Here is a 10200-nt window from a genome sequence, read left to right as displayed (position 1 = left end):
AAAAATTGATGGAAAAGAAAGATAATAACTTAGGGTTTAAAGGGTTTTCGGTTGGGTTTAAAAAAAGGAACAAATTTAACGTCCCCCGATTTGTATTAAAAAAAAAAAAAACGTTAACAAAAATTAATTAACGCGGTGAGGCGCGCCGTTAAACACGCGCCCAGGTCCGCCTACTGTAGGGGAAGATAATTAAATCGTAAGTTGTTAAGGGGGGTAAATAAATAGAAGTTAAGTTTAGTTTCCAAACTGAGTTTTCATGCCAAGTTCAGGGGTTAAATGATGTCTTTTCTCATAAACTAACCACCAATAAAAAGTCAAACATAACATATATCTAGAAAACAGAACAGCAAGCTTCAGTTTCCTATGCGTTTTCACTTAAAATTTTCTATCTCGCAAAAAAATTATCAAAGGAAAACTAAATATAAATTCTGATAATATGGAAAAGGCGCAATCTCATAAACCCGGTGAAGCACGTTATTTCCATCAAAGCGTGACTTCATGACCAACTATTACTTGACGGACAGATCAGTTTATGAGCTATTATAAATGTTATTTTAATTATATCCTATTTTCCGGGGGGGGGGGGGGGAGAGGAATTTGATAAAGAATAAGACAATAGATTGATAAATAAATCTTTTTAGGATTATTAAATTTAATTCAGATCGTACTAGTCGAAAGAGATCATTTTATCTTATTGTGTAAATATTATAAATTCTTCCATCTCTAATACTCCTCTTCTTTCATATATGATGTAGTTTGACTTAGTGTCAAATTAAAATTTATTTAAAAAAAAAAAAAAAAAAATTGTAATCTAAAATACGCACGAATATTTGCAACGACGATAAAATTTTACCATTAAGGATAAATACGACAAAGTTCAGTTAAATTACTTTTAAATTGAGAAGGGGAGGTACCCTTCTTTTGAGACGAAAATAATACTCCATGTCCCCTAAGAAGAAACTTTTTTCATCTCTAATTTTTATATATAACTAGATGATTGAAACCGTGCTAACACTCACCCAACACAAAAAATAGTATCACATTTTTTTTTTAACTGCCTAAAAAATTAATAATATATTTTTTGCGTTGTAAATCATTTAACTCAAACTTCGCCTTTTACCTTTAATGAAATGATTTAAATTCACACAAATATCTATACCTTATTTTAATCACAAGTTTCAAAGATCTTTCCTTTTTTTTTTTTAAACTTCATCCCTAGTCAAACTACCGCCACATAAATTAGGATGTGAGAGAGTCTTTTAGTAATATAATTATGAAATTTTTATTATAAAAATTATTATAATTCAATTAATGTAAAATATCAATAAATTATTTTATTTAGTCAGCTTCTCCCATATATGACTTTTCTGGTTTGGTTCTCCAATTGAAAGATTTGAAATACACTTTCTCCCACCGAGTTTCATGATATCATCTCTTTCTACTCAACAACAAAAATGCTTTACATGTTAACATCCGCATCGTAGTTCCTTAATTTTTAAGATGACCAACTTCATCATTTTAAGAAATACGCGTATACGCTTTCGACCGTTTATATTTCGCTCTAATTCTTCATGCGGGCCCCACTTTTTTTTTTCGAATCTGTCTCCCTAATTCTTCACGCGGACCCCACCTTAATTTTTTTAATCTCTACTATCGTAAACAGAGCGGGCCCCACCTAATTTTTTTTTAAAAAATTACTATTATTATAGAAGAGTGGGCCCCACCTTAATTTTTTATTTTTATTTTATAATTTACTATACTATTATAGGAGACCGTTTATATTTCGTCTTCTTGATGTTATTCCTCATTATTTGTGTGAGACGTATGTGTCTAAACTTATGCCCAAAGGTATAAGTTTTAAATGTTTTGGTTTTATGACTTCTTTAGCGGTTTTTGTGTTCAATTTAAATTGTTATTTCTTTTTTCCTGAATTTCTTTTCTTTAAATTTTCTCTAAACGTACTTTTACCATTTTCTGAACTTATTATCATTATTTAAATGTCCTTTTTTTTTTGCAATTGTCTCGTACTTCTTCACGTGGACCCTACCTTTTTTTTTTAGCAATTGTCTCCTAATTCTTCACGTGAATCCCACCTTAAATTTGTTTTTTTATTTCTACTATTATAGAAGAGTGGGCCCTTAATTTTTTTTTAAAAAAAAATTATAGAAGAGTGGGCTCTAGTGGGCCCTTAATTTTTTTTCCCTACTATGTAGAAACATGAGTTTTTATATAGGATAGTGGGTCCCCTGGAGTGGACGACGATCCTATATAGAAACTCATGTTTCTATATAGTAGAAAAGTATATATAAAAATTAATTAGAAATTAGAGTATTTAAAGGTCTAGAAAAATCGGTTGGGGTAAAACGGTTGGGCAGGAATTGGCAGTTGTCCCGCCCTTCCTTTATCGGTCAACTCCCAATTTTTTTAGAACTGAAACTGCAACCTTAGATTCTTCAATATTTCCCGTACATAATTTCTTGCCTTTATATTTCCTTATCTAGTTCATCGTAAGTTCTTCAGTGCTTACATATCTGTTTCATCTATATTGAACTGGGCCCCCGTGTCGGGCTTCGTACGCAAGGTGAATTAGAAGATGTTCCATCACATAAAAAAAATCCGGTGAAAGAATCTTCTCCAACTTATTTGTGAGTACAGGAATATTCTAATCCATCCGAGAAAGATTGTCTTCCCTCAATGCACTGGAACACAAGTCTTTTTTTGATGATCCATTGGCAAGAACTGATGGTGACAATCAAACAGTGAATTAAATTTGCCATTTTTTAAAGTGAACGATTTAGTATTTTTCATGCAGTAAGGACAAGCTAACTTTCTAGCTGTCATCCACTCAGACAACATCCCAATGAAAATCATTAATAGTCCACATTAAAGCGACCCTCAAATTAAAATTCTGCTTACGCGAAACATCATATGTCTCAAACCCTTATGCCCACAACAATTTAAGCTCATCAATCAAAGGTTGTAAGTGAAGGGGAGCCTTGGCGTAACTGGTAAAGTTCTTTGCATGTGACCGGAGGTCATGGGTTTGAGCTCGTGAAACACGGCTCTTGCGAAATGCAAGGTAAGGCCACAGACAATAGAATCTTGTGGTCGGCCTTCCCGACCCATGCGCATAGCGGAAGCTTAGTGCACCGAGCTGCCCTTTTAATCAAAGGTTGCAAGTATACATCAATCAAAACTTTTGGATTACGTGGCCCAGGAATAATGGAATTAAGGAATATATATGGACAGGAATATATATGGACTAGTCATATGTAACACCCCGTATCTTAAAATAAAGGTTAGACTCGTATCGTTAGAGTTTCAGAGAAAATTTGAAGGTTTGAGCGTGTTGCGAAAGTGGTGCCGAGGGCCTACTTCGGCAACCATAACACCTTGATTCGTTGGGAATTTGAAAAGGTTCTTTAATGAAAGTTGTAGTACATAATAGTCAAAAATACCCCCCAACGTTTGACCAAAATCCCAACTACACACGTAACCTTTTGTGGTCCTATTACCCCTAATTTCTTGAACAAATTTTTTCGAAAAGCATCAAAATTGACCCTTTTTTGCCACGTGGCGATCCAAAACGGAATATGACAACTCCCAATTCGTTACATGTGCGCTTGTATACACGCGCCAGGCGGCCCACGTGCCACGTCATCATCGTCTTCATTAGGAGTTGGAAAAAAAAATCACACCAAATCAACTCAAAAAAAAAATCTCTCAATTTTCCATACTCTATTTTTAGTAAGGATCCAAAAACCCATAACCAATTCTCCTTCATCTTCATCAACATTATCATCATCATCAACATCATCATCATCTTCATCATCATCTTCATTAGAAGTTGAAAAAAAAAAATCACACCAACTTCCTCAAATCTAATCCAAACAAATCCAAATATGAAAGGAAGCTTTTAACACCTAATAGAACAAAGTTCATCCATTAATTTTGATCAAACAATGAAGAATTTAAATAAACCCATTTGGTGTTCTTCATAGCTTTCTCCAAATTCCCATTAATGGAGTTTAATTTTCTCCCAATATCAACTCAAAGAATTAGTGCTTAAACAACTCCAACCAAGCAACAAGTAAGCAACTCCAAACAAGCAACTTCCAATCGATTTTCTTTAACAACATTAGATTTTTCAACTTTTTTTTTTAGGAAATTTTTCCTTTTTTTTTTTCTTCGATTTTCGTTTTTTTTTTCCCTTTTCGTTTATGGTGGAAAGTTGTTCTTTAACAAGTTGTTGGGAATCATATGTGGATTTTCTATCATTCGGCATTTTTGTTTATAATGGATATTATTTTGACAAAAAAAAATGGAGATGGATACCAAAACATCCAAATCTTCACTTGGCAACTTACACTTCAAACTCATTGTTCATTGTTTTAATTTCCATATTAATTAACGTATAAGAAAATATGGATTATTGTGTAGCGTTCGCACGGTGGTGGTATTAAAGGAAAATGGGTTTTGAATGTTTAGGGCTTGTTTGGTCGTGATTGAGAAAAAAATGAGAAGTTGGGCTAAAAAATGAGAAGTTGGGTGTAAAAATGGAGGAATTTAAATATATCTATGTGGCATCATATGTGATGTCCTTTGTTGGAGTCCAAAACACGTCGTATGCAGATTATTTGAAGGCCATCACGCGCCACCGGGCGGTGTATTCCCGGGCGTTCTCGCCACATCGAAAAAAAGGGGCATTTTAATACCGAAAAATTTGTCCGGGGGGAATAGGACCAACAAAAAGGTTAGGTGTGTAGTTGGCATTTTGGTCAAACATTGGGGGGTATTTTGACTATTATCCCAAAGTTGTAGTATATAGAAATACCTTTTCAGGCATATAAGGATCAGTCCAATCAGAGTCCGGATCAAGGAGATATGATTGTCTCAAAATGGCTAATAGAGGGGTGCTCAGAATCGATAGAATCGGCTAAGTTTTCGATACGCCTTCATTCCATCCTAATTTCTTGAAAACCCGTTGGGAATTTGAGAAAGCTTAAAACATGAAAGTTGTATCCCTTTGACATATCTTTCGAATATAAAAATTATGGAGCCAAAACGGAGAATTTTCATGGAATGGCCAAAAGGCCAAGGTGACGTGGAGCCCCACCCTTAGTTGGCCAGTTATGCCCATTCTACCGAACGTTGTCGAATGGTGTAGAGTAGGCGCCAAATTATCATTCATGGCGACGCCCGGAGAGCCAACCCAAGGCAAAATTTGCAAAATATATATATATATATATATAAGGGTGATGATAGGCACAAGTGCCCCACCCCGGCGACGCACTGGGAGCCAAATTATGCCCGAAACGTCCTTTTCGAATTTTATATGTACCCAACTCCGAAAAACTTTTTCCACTTCTTTCTAAACCATTTTTTGGAGAAGAAAACACCTAGGGCTTTCACAAAGCATACAAGGTGAGTTCCTACTCAAACCCCATTGATTATTGCATCGATCTAACAAAGATTAATGCTGAATCCCAATCTATTCCATAGATTATCGATCAATCTTCGTCTGTGGACAAAGGTGGTTTAATGTAGAATCCGAATTCAAGGTAGGATTAGAACTTCAAAAAGGTAATACTTTCTACTCTCTAATCACTTATAGTTTTAAATATTTTCTTGAGTTCTTGGGAGAATCGTAAATGGGTTTGATGTATTATCATATTAACTATGCAAATGTGGTTTGTTCATTATTAACTTAGGATTGTTTAGTAGTCATATATTGGGATGATGAAGAATGATGTTACTTTCATCAAATTGAGATTATAGAATCACCCGTATAATAGAATGAGAATTGGGTGAAGAAACACCATTAATGGAGATTGTGGAGCTTTATGCCCACCAAGTGTTTGATAAAATGTTGGTTTGGTTTAGTTGCATGGATATTATTGCTAATATAGAATTCTTTTGACTTGTATTGATATAGATCAAAGTTGAAAGGGTTGACGAACGTTGTATTACGCTCAAAGGCTGGAATTAAAGTATGTGAGGCTAACTATCTACTTTAGGGAATGTTCATGATTCTCCCTACGCCTCATTCTTCATACTTATCAGTAATTTGACTCAAAATACGCTTTAGCCCTAGTTTCATGATATGTTGTAGATATTCGTTATCTTCTAGGGTCAAATCATGATCCTTAAAGATTTCGTTCATGGTTGTCAATTTGAATATCATGAACTCGGCTCGTAATCTTTATAGACTTATGTATTGTTACCAATGAGTCTCTCTAGAAATTTCCGAGATGCTCGAATTGACGTGATGTGTAGCTATGATTTCAATTTGATATCTCAAAGATGTCTATTTCGGTTCAAAGATTGTTCATTATTATTATGGTCTCAGTCCTTATTAATTAACCATAATTAAATATATGTGATTTTGCCTAAGGGCACAACACAGTCTTGTGTATACGTATACATGGCCGAGGCCATTGAATGACGCACCACTAGGCCGAGGCCATATCGTGCATTTATTATTGGGCCAAGGCCCCACATATACAAACATAAATAATACAGATGATTCGGACGAGAGGGAAAGGTGGAGTATTCATATCTCTACATCCTTGCTATTACGATTCCCTCACTTATCGGTTTCGGTTTATGTATATACTTGTATTGCTGATGATTGCTTTTACATACCGACCCTTCAAATGTGCCGATATCCCCTTTTATATTTTCCAAGCTCCGCATCTCGCGATGCGGGAACGATATATGTATATATGACGACTATATGTATTTTGGAGTGCACGATAAACGTTTTGAGCCCCAAATTGCTTCTTTACGTTGTCGGTATCCAGCTTATTTCGTTTATAGACATACTCTATTATTCGGTATTCTTAGAGGCTTCATAGACACAAACAGGTACACCAGTATAGTCGATATTTGTTATGTTAACCTTGTTGTCTCGCTATACTTTCAGCGGTGTTTTAGTTTAGCCATGTTCCGGCTTTTAAGATATTTTCGATTGTCTAAGTATTTTCGCATTATGATATTTGGGGGCCGACTTTTAGTTAATCGTATTGTGTTAGTTTTATTTTATAAATTAGTTATGTTTTGGTATCACATGTTGATTCTTCGAAAAACTTTCATTATGTATACGTTCGGATTTGAGGTCACATGATTATGAGTATTACGAGAAGTCGACGTGGTGCCGTGTTACGTCCAGGCCCAGGTTCGGGCGTGACATCATACACAACTCAGGGGGAAGATTATACGGGGTTATGAACACAGGCCAACAAGAATATGGTGCAACAGAAACAGAATGTGGAGTAAATCCGTTTGAACATAAATCCAGCCTAATGTTACGTGGTTCAGCTGCGAAGTCTGGATAGGTTCTATCAAAATGCTTCCAAGCCTTACCATGTGATGGATGACACATAACACCGAGTGGCCTTCTATTTTCACTATGTCATCTCATAAGAGGAGCGGAGCTATTTGATGCATACAACCTCTTTAACCTTGGTATAAAAGGTAATTAATGCATCGCCTTAACAACTCTCTTTCCACTTCTAGTTTGCTTAAATTTAGAAGATTCTAGACCGGCTTCATCCTTATAGTATAACATGCAGCCATTTTCACAACAATCAATTCTCACTAACGAGAGTCCCAACTTAGACACAAATCTCTTTGCCTTAGAGTAATTATTAGGAATCTCTAGAGTCGGGTAAACTAATTCATGCATAAGGCCAATCACAGAATCCATTGCCTCTTGGGGAACATTCTAATCTTCTTTGATACTTAATAATCTAACAGCGATAGACAATTGAGAGTGGAGTCTCCCATCATGTAAAAGCTGACTAACTAGATAGCTTCTTCATTAGGAGGTTCTTCAACATGGTCACTACATTTATAATCGGAATGCATGCCATAAGCGTACTGAACGTGCATTCTAGAATTTTGGACATTAGGTTGATAGGTTCCACCCCCTACTACTTTCACCAACAACAAAGTTTTTAAATCTACCAAAACTGCTATCCGTTTCTTCATGACTGGTCCACACTGTATAATCACTTTGAAAACCTTGTTGATATATGAAACCTAACAATCTCTGGATTCTCTAAATTCGTACATTCACATTTAGCACAAGGACACCTAACCAAGCCATGAGTTTGAAAAGGTTCAAGTGTCATTGCATAGTCAACAAAAGCAATGACACCGGCTACAAATTCTTCCATCATCCCCCTCGGCCAATAGTAGTCATCTCGTACATCCAACTACGAGATTTTATCTACACAAATGGCAAGAAAATTGAAATTTCTAAACTCTACATTGAATAATAATTCTACACTACAACCAAAGTTAACACTAGCTTAATTAATACTAATCTTATTTTAATTTAATTGAAGTTTGAAACTAAGACTTATCTTATTCCAAAATTTGATTCAAATTCAAGGTTCAATTTAAGGTTGAAAGTTCAATTATATTCTAAATTTACAACCAATTACTAATTAGTGTGGGCACATTCAATTTCAATACAACACAACAACATTAGTTTCTATATTTCATTAAATTTTAATACAAAACCCTAAAATAAAGTTAACATTCTAAACCCAAAAAACTAATATTGAACAATAAATAAAGTTTATAAATCAACTAATTAAACTAAAATTATACAAAGTAATGCAACTAATAATGAATAACATGAAATTGAAAAGGAAAAAAGACAAACCTTTTCAAATCGATGGCGAGGCGCGGCGGCAAGGAATGTAGGGAACAGAGTGGCACGGTGGGGGCAATGGAGCAGGGACGGTGGGGTGTGTTCGGAGAGAAAGAGAGAAAGGGAGAGTGAAAGAAAGCCCCGATTTGGGGATATGAATTGGAGTTACCGACCTCATGAAGTCAGCAATTTTAATTCATCTTTGACTGTAATTTGACAAAAAAACCGACCTCATGAGGTCGGTAAATTTTTTAAAATTATTTATCACCTCATTAGGTTGGTAATTGCAAAATTTATATTTATATAATTAAATTTTGACAAAAAATGTTTTTTTTATATTTTTTTATTTGTATTAAATAGCTACCGACTTCATGCGGTCGGTTTGCTATTTTTCCGTTAATTTTTTGACCTCCTCAGGTCGCTATCTTATAAGAAAAAGTTTCGACCTTCATGCCACTAATTTGTATAAGGGGACTTGAGGGTGAAACTCTTTTGCGATTTCATTTATCAAAGTTTGATCATGACATGCATCCAAAGTCATAGTAGAAATCGTATAGATGTTACAAACATGACCCATAATTCAATGCTCAGGCATGCGATCTAAGAATTTGAAGTTATAGTCTCTACCATAGCGTCTGTTACAAACATGACCCATAATTCAATGCTCAGGCATGCGATCTAAGAATTTGAAGTTATAGTCTCTACCATAGCGTCTATCATTGGGTGACTCCACCTTGTTCAAACATCGAAGCACAACTCTACCAACTGAAAATGGCCCTACAGAGATGTTGTCATTACAAATCCACGCACCATATTTGTGTGTTAATAGTTGTCCCTCGGACAACGAACAATCTCTTGGAAGCTTACCAAATGCGCACACATCTACGCCTTTAATCCTAAGCCATGCAATATCCCATAATGGGCTTTCATGCACTTTCTGAAGCTTATAATTGAAATCATCTTCATGTAGGGGACATGCTCTGGTCTCCCAAATATTGTTTGGTAATTCGTAGTGTGTCGTGATGATAACTCCATTATCTAAAGCAAAACTAGTAGCATATTTTTCACCCTCATTATATTTCATCATCCAAACAAGTTGTTTGCGTTGGTGGTATAGCTTATTCAACTCAATGTCAGAACAAGTATGACCACTAATATGGTTTCCGGATCCTGTAGTAAAGTAACAAAATTTATGTTAGGACAACCATTTAAGAAGCAAATGGAACAAATACAAAGAAAGCAAGTCTGAAATTATTACCATGTGAAATTCCGTTTTCTTCTCTCTCCTCAAGCCGTTGTTAGTTATTGAAGAAATTAAAACCTTTTAACCCTTTAAATTCAAATTAATTCCTATAAGGATTCATTTACAGGTGAGTTATTTTAATGGTAAAAAACTAATGGTAATAGCAATTTATGCCTTAAATTATGCTCCCTCCTTTCCAATTTATGTAATAGTTTGACTGGGCACGAAATTTAAGAGGTAAAGGAAGACTTTGAATCTTGTGGTCTAAAATAAGCCAAAGATATTTATGTGGTTA

This window comes from Lycium ferocissimum, chromosome 2 (genome assembly GCF_029784015.1).
Source record: "Lycium ferocissimum isolate CSIRO_LF1 chromosome 2, AGI_CSIRO_Lferr_CH_V1, whole genome shotgun sequence".
In the NCBI taxonomy this organism is placed as follows: Eukaryota; Viridiplantae; Streptophyta; class Magnoliopsida; order Solanales; family Solanaceae; genus Lycium; species Lycium ferocissimum.
Note: the sequence above shows the minus strand (reverse complement) of the source record.